Raw genomic sequence first — 10,511 nt, forward strand, 5'->3', positions numbered from 1 at the left:
ACCCCACGCACACCGCGCCGCTCATCGCCCCCCGGAACTGGCCAGGAAGCGCGTCCTCCTTTTCCTGGCCGAGCAGACACTTTGCGATCTGGACCCATGTGTAACCTGAGAGGCAGAAATGCCACCTCATCTTTAACGATGAGAGTCCATCGCTTGATCCACCTGAAAACGGATGGAGCTTGTTTCAGCCCCTAATTTCTTGACTTCATTTGTACTGTGTTGGAAAAATACGCTAGCCACAAAAATAATAGCATAAAAACCTAAAAAGAGCAGGGTATGACTGGCATAACAGAACTTCTTCACTTTTCACAAAAAAGCCGACTCCGGTCTGCTTCACCACAGAGTTGGACAGCATGCAGATTCATCCATTATTTTGAAAATGAGGTTCATTTGATCAAAGTCTTGACTCACACGCAGTGTTTGAGCTTTACAGCTATTAGGTTGCATGACCTTATTTGATCATATTTGAAAGATTATTTCCTGTGTTTGCTTTGGTTTGTTCCTCAATAAATTAAAATGACTCAAACCTTTAACGCTGCCACCTCTGACCCTGACTACAATCTCTAGATGGTTGATTTCGATCAGCCTTTGAAGGCCGGTCTCAGTTTCCTAATTTGTCTCAGAATGTTGAGTGTTGTATCAGGCAGGTTCGGAGACTCGCCTTTTATCTTACACCAAACGCCCCTTTCTAAGAGCCGTTCTGCCTTCGTTTTGGAAGCACTCGGGGTTTCCATAGTCCTTTCGTAGAACACCCATTTCTATTTATTTCTGTGTATAGAGCTATAAAAACAGTAGTGTTATAATTTCAGTTGCGGTTTGAGCATCACCGTTGCTTTTTGTTTAAGATGGTGAATCCGGGCTCCACGGACCCTATTCTGTCTTTAGAAAGCTGTGATGGAGTGTGCAATTATTTGAAGGGAAAATAGTGAATTAAGGTATCTGTTGTTGTTAAGGAAGAAACTGTTGGAGAGAGAAGCATACCGCCCATGTCGCTTTGGTGCAATAACTAAACGGCAAGGGAAAGCTGTATTGGCAACTTACGATCCGATGCTTCTCTTATTTATTCCCTGTCCTTTTCTGTTCAAGCGTTTTCTGGAAATTGCTTTACTCCCTTTAACTTGGTTGAATTTTTAAGTTGGTTGATTCTCATAGCTTTTATCACTAGAGTTGGTTTACAAGTATTCAAAACATGGTTTGATAAAATTGAGTTGTGCTCATTTTAACCCACTTCATTTACCTAAAAACTGTAATTGCTGATGCGTGACGCTGCCTTGGAGTTTGGTTTAAAAGCGCTTCTAGTTTAGATGATAAATAATAACTCACACGATATCCTGAGCTGCAGACTTTCCATCATAGAGTTTTGTTTTAAATGACTAGGATTCGGTACCCGTGCGTATGTAGGTCTTGTCACATAACCAAGCAGAGCGGTCTTCATGTGGGCCGAAGAGATGCGTTGAAGAGAAAGCAAAGTTCTGGGACAAATGTTTGCTGAAAACCATCCTATGATGGGAAATCGTAGGCAAAATGTTTTTCAATGACAGAAAAATAATCATCTCATTTGTTCAGATGGGAGCATGATAATCTGGCAGCGTATCCCTAGTCGTGAAAGTCGAAAGCCTTTTTACCGTTTTGCATTCCAGTTTGAATAGTCTGTATTGAAATTTGATTCATAACTTGTGTATGTTTTGGTGTGTAAAAGGAAAAATTTGGTGTTTTTACTTTTGAGATTTTCAGGAAAAGGGCATGTTGTTGGTTTGCTGTAAGATTGTATTCTGTATATATGTTTTCATGTAAATAAATGAAAATCTATATCAGAGTTATATTTTAATTTTTATTCTAACTGAAAAACCCTTTTTACTTGAAAAAATTGTAAGCCACATTGTTAATAAAGTAAAAATAAATTCTATGGTGGTGTCTGTGTCTTTGTGTTGAAGATTATTAATTCTTTTTAGGGTTTGTGTTAGAATTCTTTTTTTTCTTGCCATGCACTAAAACATATGTTTATAGGGTTTTAATAACCATGGCTCTCAAAATACATTACCTTTCAGGGTCACCTGCTAGCTCTGGAACTTTCTACTCAAGGAACTCGTTTTTACTCTTTTTATTAAAACATTGCTCTGGATCCTCGCGTGATCACCTCTAGCTTCCCCATCTTCGATGATTTTAGCTCTATGATTCTCGGGTGCGGCAGCAGAAATGCCGCTTTGTGTCTACAAAGTGGTCAGTAAATGACCTAATGTTCGCTCTTAGCATAGGTCTTCTGCATCGCTGCGGAAGAGGAAGGGGTCCCTTCGTCACCCTGCCGTGGCCCCGGGGGCTCTCACAGGCCACCACAGGCGAAGGTGGCATTACCTAGGGACAGTGGCGAGGCGAACGGGGTGGGAAGCGTTTAGGGAAAGGAGGTGGAGGAATGTGGGATGATTTCTCCGAATTACAGATATTCTCAAGCATCTTCCCTTTAAATATATCCCTCTGCCCTGCTGACAAGTTCTGCATATGGAAATTTTTGTTTCGTTTTTAATTATGGAAGCTTTTTATCTTAGTAAAACTTTAATAACAACCACAAAAAAAGCCCGAGGAGGCAGACTAAAATGGGAAGCAGATCGTTCATTTTCTCCAAATATACTAGCAGCAGATAGGTCAAGGGTTATGTGGCTGAGTAAGTGTGACCACTATTTCCATTTGTAATGAAGATCTTTGATGACAAATTTAAATTGGAATAATAAAGTGAAAACGAAACGCTTTTCCAGCTCTCTCCTTGCCTGAACACTGCAGAACGACCACCCGGTACAGGTGCTTTGCGAAATGACATCGTTCTCAAGATGTGTCCCCACCTCTCATCGCTTCCTACTGTAATGAGACTGGTCTCGGCAGAACCTGGGCTGGGAATCACAAACCCTGACCTTGAAAGGACAGTCGACAGCAAAGGACGTGGCTAATGTCCCGCTAGGGAACTTCCGTGGGAGCAGACAAGGGTGTCAGGCCACACAGGACAGAATATAAGACCGGATGTGAGAAATTCAGGATTTGGGGCCCTTACCCGTCTTGCCCCGCCCCCCGCCCCCCAGCAAGGAGGCCAGTTCCGGTAAGCTTTCGTGCCCACCTTAGCGCTTGGAGCCCACTGCGCTGGACCCATCAAAGCTTTAATTCCTCCCGTCATCTCTGGACCCAGATGAAGCGTGGGGCTGGGGAATGTGGCTGCTTCAGGTGACGGGACCTGGAAGTACTAGGAAGTTTACGTCTCATGGGAAAACTGACGAGTGGGAGACAGGATGCAGCCGGCAAATAAATTCCTCTGCCGTCCTCCCCCAGCTGTATTGTCCCACGTGGCGGTGTGCACTGTCTGTCCAGAGTGATCCCACAGGTCTGAACAGCGCTGTGCTTCCTCCTCAAAGCACGGCCAGCTCTGTAATACGCCCCTTGGTGTTGAGTGTCCCCGCTCCGGGCCTGGGGTTCCACCAGGAAAGCATCGGCTCATGAGTCTGCCTTCAGGATTTGTTTTCTAGGGAGCTAGCCTGTGACAGGAGGCAGCTGTCATGATTCTTGCACGTGCAATGTGCAAATAATGACAAAATATTCTGGTGACACCCAGCTGTCATCTGGAGCCGCGGAAACCTATCAGCCCTGTGTAATTGGGACTGCTCATGACACGAAACCTTTCTGAATTACGTTAAGACATGAGTTGAAGTTCAAATTAAAAATGTTCTTTCTGGTCATTAAAGTAATATGTGTGCATTATAGGAAATTTGGAAAATAAAGGGCAGGTGTTAAATTGACTCATTATGTCACCATGTCCAGCTACCGCTTTATCATATTTTACATATATATTTCTAACAGTATGGAAATCAAGCTGTTTATACCATTTCAAAATTTTTCACTAACTTATTTTGTAATCATGTTCTCTGGGGTGGAGTTAATATTTTTATATATCATATTTTTATTTTAAATGCTTCGGTAAATTTTTAAATCGTTCACCATAAAATATTTTATATACCACCTACTCAGTTATTATTTTTATGAGATTTTTGCATATTAATATATGCATCTCATTATTTTCACTGGCGCATAAACTCCGTGGAATATATCATGATTTACTTATCCATTCTCATATTGGTGGACATTTAAGTTCTTTTTCCGCGATTTCAAAAAAATACTGCCGTGAAGATTTTCATATGATCCCTATGCACACATGTAGAGTGTCTCCCTAAAGGACGTCTCTAAAACTGGGACCGATGGGCTGTGGACTGGGCGCCTTTGCAGGTGCACTGGGCATGCCCGAGGCGTCCGACTCGGCGCTTCCGATTTGCACTCCTCCAGGCGTGTAAGTCACCCTGCTCTGCATCCCTGCCCGTCCCGGGCAGAGTTTTCACGACTGCCCATCTGATGAGTGTGGACATGGTAACTCAAGATAGTTTTGATTTGCATTTCTCTAATCACTCGCGAAGTTCAGCATCTTCTCGTCTGCTTATGGGCTATTTATTTTTTCTCTTTTGCGAATTGTCCGCTCATAACCTGTGTAGATCATTCTCTTCCTCCTGCCTTTCTCTCTCTGATTTATAAAGTTTTTTAAAATATAACTCCTTGACATTAATCCCAGATCCATTGCTTATGTTGCGAATTTGTTTCTCCATATCGTTTTTTGTCTTTTTACTTAATTTTGTCCTTTGTAATTCAGAAAGGTTTTGGTTTTAATTTACTTCGATATAGCATTCTCTTCCTGTATGATCATTGCTTTTATTCTCTTGTTGAAGAAACCTTTTCTGCTCTGAACATATTAAGCCGGACTCTTTTGCTTTCTCCTAAAAGTTAATAAGTTTTACTTGTTCCAGTCTCTCTAGAATATACATGTAGTTTTGGTTGGCATTTCCAGTATCATGGCACCACGTTATATCCCTACCACATGGAGTTATCCCCGCTCCACCTGCGCCTCAGGACAGGGCAGTGTTTTTAGTTATTGCATTCTGATGGGTGTGTACGCTATGGTAGTACATGCAGTGGGGCCATTAAACTGTCCTATTCCGATTGCCCAGGAGTTGCCCGTTTCCCAGACGGCTGACCCGCCATTCGCCTATGTCGTGTTTCACGTTGACCTGTTAGTGTGGGTCTGTGTCTGGCTCTTTCTTCATTTCATGGGTCCGTTTGTCCATCCCTGAGCCATTACCACACTAAGCATTATGGCTTCATAATAACCCTGGATACTTGGAAAGGAAAATCTCCCCATCTTATTTTTCTTACTCAAAATTGCCTTGGCTGTTTTTAATCCTTTGTTCTTCATTATGAATTTTAGGCACAGCTTGTTGAATTCTATAGACTCCTCTGTCGGGAGATCGATTGGAATTGCATCGAATTTATGGGAAAATTGGGAAAGCATTGATTTCCTTTACGCTGTTGAATCTTTCTGCCAGAAGATGGTGTAATTCTTTCTTTATTCATGTCTTTTATAAGTCCGTCAATAAAGTGATGATGTCTTTCTTCATAGAAGCATTACGTATATTTTGTTAAATATACTCTCTATATATTTTATAATTTTTTGGCTACCCTTTTTCTGTTATGTATTGTTCGCTATTACTGGGAACTCTAGATTTTTATATGCTAATATTCTATCTAGAATCTTTGGTGAACTCAAAGGAATTTCCATCTTGAATTTTTTCCTCTTTTTTCCTTAGCGTTAAGTGATTTTTATGGTTTTGGAATTTGGATTTGTAAGTTCTCTCTGAGTGGGAAGTATCTATCTACCTATGTCTGTCTGTCTATCTGTCTATCTATCTGATTATCTATCTATCTATCTATCTATCTATCTATCTATCTATCTATCATCTATCTATCATCTATCTATCATCTATCTAATCATCTATCCACCTTTCCTCTCCTCATTGAAGGAATGGTCTTGCACATTCTCCTATCCACCCCACAGACCATCTGAACAGAACCAGCTCTCGCAGTGTTGGGAGGGGGCATTCCTGGCACGTGGTGATATCGGGCTGTGGCTCGTCCACTCCCTCCCTGAGCCAACGGTCCGCCTGGTTCATTTTCTGGCGGTGAAGTTGTTAACCCCTCCCGCTTTCCCAAGCTCGTTCCGTGAGGGTAGGCATCGCCGTGCAGTTGGCTTCAAACCCTGAGCTCAGCTCCCTCCATCTCTCATGAGCAGAGCGTCTAGTGACAACTGTCCGGGTCCTGCTCCGGAGCCCAGCAAGCCTGTGGCCTTAGCCTCACTCACCACTCTGTGTTTCTGTACCTCTTCTGGTCCCCGGAGGTGGTCACCTTATTTCTGAGCTCGGCCGCACCTTACTTTTCTTACGTTAGCTGTCACTGCTCTATGTTGAGAACAGAGAAGGTATGTCCAGGTCTAAACTCAGAGATTCATCTTGATTAAAAGCCTCTCCAATATTACCTTTAAAAGAAATTCTTCCAAGCAGCAGGTGCTATTAGAGCGTGTCCTGAGAATGAAGCTAACTTTGGCATTACTGAGCCTATTTAGAAATGAGATTTTTAGCCCATACAAAAATTCATATTGGCATGGGCTTCATTTAAGTTACAATTCTCCAAATGCTCAGCTACTTGACATTTCTAAATGTCTCTTCTGCATAGTTTAACTCTTAGTAAAACCTCGATTTTGTACCAATGGTTTGAAAAAGCTGCTTTGCATATTATCCCCTCTGATTTCCTGTCACACGTCTCTAGCTGAGAGGCGTGGAGCTGGAGTGGTGTCAGTGTGAGCCTGGATCTGTTTTGGTCAACGCCACACAGGAAGGATGCTTGTACCTGCCACAATTTGAGCAGAGTGATCCCTTCCCACCCCTCTGTTGGCATTTAGACGCCGTCTACACACAGACACTTGTGCCAGGCGTCCTTGATACGTAAATGGCTAACCTGTGCCATCCCGGTAACGCACACGAATGCACCGAAATGGAAATATTTTACGAGACGCTTAAGCATATGTGCAGCTAATTCTCCTTACGAGACCCTAAGAAAACATCAATTCATCTACAAAAGTATTTCATACCTAGTAAGTGGACGCATGGTGCTAAGTCCACTAGGACAAAGAATAGCACTGTGCTAGCTGCTCTAAAAAGGGCAGAGCCACCTACGGGGAGGGGGACCCTGCACAGAAATCACCATCAAGGAAAACGGGAGGTGACGTGGGCAGGATGGCGCTCAGCTCAGGCCGTAACTAAGGAGAGGGGTGATGTGTACGTTGCTTTTCAGATCCCTGTGCAAGGTCGAAGCCCTTGCTACTGGCCTGAACGCCTCCAGGGGGTGCCCTGCCAATGTAGGCGGGGACCGTGGGAACTGGAGCAGGCACACCTGTTGGGGAGGGGCCTGTCCTCAGGTGGCTGTCGGTGTGACTGAGGCCAACCGAGGCGAACCAGAAATCTAAATGTCTATGTGTAATCTCCAATTTATTAAACGCCGGCAAGAAACTAGAATATTTTAAAGATGATGGTGGCTACAGAAAATGTCTACGGCCAGCGGCCACGCCCCTAGTTAAGGACCTCTGCCTTGCTCAGTCCCCAAAGACCTTAACGGGGAGCCGGTCCCCTGGGAACACATTCAGTCATAAATGGGAGACATTTACCTAGGAAATCTATAATAACCTTTTTCAAGATAATCAAATTTGGATCTGTTTCGACAATGGTGAAAACATGTCAGAATTAATTCTTACTCAAAGGCTTACTCGTAACTGTTCAAAGTCGAAATGAAAGGGCTCACAATATTCTTTCACCGTGTAAGGACGTATGTGTGGATGCAGGGTCTTGCTTCGGGGCAGGGGTCGCTGGCCTGGGTACAGCCCGGTAACAACCCCATTTCAGTCCTGGAGAAAGAAAGAACTGACTAGACATCAGGGCGTCTGACCTTCGGACGCGTTCTGCTTCGAATCGGCCAACCTGCGTCAGGTAGATTGGCCCCCGCCCTTTCCAGTCCTTCTCCGGTAGAATGAGAAGACATGATTTCACACCCAGGGGCGTGTGTGCTCTGTGCTAAGAACTTACATTAATCACCTGACATAACCTTTTAGTGTCACTAACACTTGGGCGTTATTAGACGAGAGGCTAAGGCGCAAAGAGATTAAGCAGCTCACTTGAAAGACAGATCTGGGGTTTGAAACGTTCACGGAATGAGTGTGAGCGCACTCGGAAGAAAATCTAAAGTGCCACTCAGAATGAAGTTGATGCGATGAGCCCCGGAATCTCTCCTTAGCTTACCAAATCCTCAGTCGGAGAAACCCGCATCCCCTCATCAGGTAAGGAGTCTGCACCCCATTTCACAGAGGCAGCAACTGAGGCCCGAGCAAGTTGAGGGACCTGCCCAGGATCCAGCTTGGTCCCACCCTCAGCGGCTGGCACAGAGGGGACCACACTGTGGCCACTTCAGTTATTATTGACCAACGCTGGAAGGGAGATGATCGAAAGCTTGGGAAGCACCTTTTTTTTCTTTAAAGTGAGAACAGGATGCACCAAGAAAGATGAGATCAGATTATTTCTCACCTTAGGAATTCCAGGATTTCGTTTATCTGGAAGAGGGGGGAAGAGAATGCTTGCTGTCCTCTCTCCCGCTGGGCCACCGGGGACGACTGACTCGCCTGTCTTTGAGCATCGTACCCTCTCATGTCACTTAGCAGCTGATGAGAAACGATTGTGAAAACAAAAGTAGTCCTTTCGTGGGGATAGGTCCTCTGGAAGACACGAAAGCGAATGCGTGAGCTGGTCCTCTGGTGGCAAAAGTGTCCCAGAGGGGACGACGTTTTGTTTTGAGAAAAGAACCTTTGGATGTGATGATCAGATGTGCATAAGGAAGTGGGGGGGGGGGCAGCATCCAGTATGACATCCATTAATTGATGCGAAGGGCAATTAAATCTAATCACAAGGGCAGGACGTGACTGCTCCGAGTTATCATCTAAAGTCAGTTTTCTCCAAGATGTGTTGGCCACTTTATCCATTTCCTGAAAAGAGGGACAAAAATGTGTGCTAATAAAATATCAAGAATTTACCACGTATGCACCTGTGCCGGCCACAGCCCCCGCCCCCAGATCTTTAATGGTCGCCTTGTCGGATTACAACTCCCTCCTCGTTATTCATATTTCTCTCCCCTGCTTCGCTTTCTTTCTCCTTCCTGGTTCTCATCACTGTCTAGTACACTATAAACTGTACTTATTTATCGTATTTATTTTCTGTCTCCTCCACTAGAATGAAGCTCCTGGAGGACAGGTCCTTTCGACTGCTTGCTCCCTTCTGCCGTATCTTTAGAACCTGGTACAGAGTAGCTGCTCAATTAGTACATGTTAAATAAATAAAGGCGCTAAGGTCTTTATGTGAATTACTGCATTGAATCATCACAACCCTCCTTAGAGACGGGTACCATTTTGACCCCCTTTTACAGCTGTGGAAAATGATGTTTCAGAAAGGAACTTGACCTCGATCAGAAAGATGAAGTGTTGGAGCGTCAGGATTAGAAGTCGAGACTCTCCAAGTCTAGGGTGCCCGTACTCACTTTTCCAAGAGCCACGAGCCAGGGCCGCAAGAGCCCACGTTAGTATTAATAAACAGACCCTTTCGTAGGGTGATGTCTCCGCCCCATTTTCAGAAGGAGCCCACTGTGTTGGCAGGCATGTGGTGAAGTTAACGCAGCACGGCCTGTTTCTAGAATAAAAGAATTAGAACAGTCACATATAGCAGTGTGCTTTAAAGCGGCATCTCTTAAGAAAACAGTTTCATTTATGTTGGACCAGAAGAGTCCTTCGCAGCAAGAACTGTTGAAAAGGGCATAGCTGATTGAGCCAACGTCCAGGGAGCAGGCACCGTGCACCAGATTCTTTATTGCGTCATCCAGGCCGGATTACAAACCCTGTGACACGTGCCATCTGAGAGCCGTTTCTCTCCTCCACGTTCACCCAGAATGTGAGCTGATCTTTATCCACAGCGCGAGTGACCTTTGGATAACTTGGACTTAGGGGCACCAACCCGTCTGCAGTCAGAAATCCGGTGTAACTTTTGACTCTACAGTCGCCTGTCACATCTGCAGATTCCACCATCGGCAGGTGGAAAACGGCACTGTGATCTGCGGCTGGGAATCTGCGGTTGCGAATGCAAAAATCACGCGATTGGCATATAGGTTCTAGCTAATGGATTGCTTCTCAATTTGTGTCTACGTATAATTTTTATTATTAGCTACATACGGACAGTGCCTAGACATCGTGTTGAACATGTGAAAATTGCTCAGTGACAAGACTAGTGGGTGTGAAAGATAAAGTTAACAAAAGCCACATCGATTTGCGCTCTGTGGTTTGAAGAACTGAGCCTTTAAAGAAGGAACCTGAAAAAAAAAAAAAGAAAAAAAAATACCTTTAAAGGAGCCAACAAGCCAGCAGCTCAGAATATTGCAGCAAAGAGTATTTGGCAGCAAGTATTTACCGAATGCCTACTCGGAGCACCCGACTCCGAGTAGGCATTCGGTAAATACTTGCTGACTGGGTGGAATTAAACAAATAGATTTTCATGATGGGCAGAGCATGG

This window comes from Pteropus vampyrus, unplaced genomic scaffold, assembly GCF_000151845.1.
Source record: "Pteropus vampyrus isolate Shadow unplaced genomic scaffold, Pvam_2.0 Scaffold49, whole genome shotgun sequence".
NCBI lineage: Eukaryota > Metazoa > Chordata > Mammalia > Chiroptera > Pteropodidae > Pteropus > Pteropus vampyrus.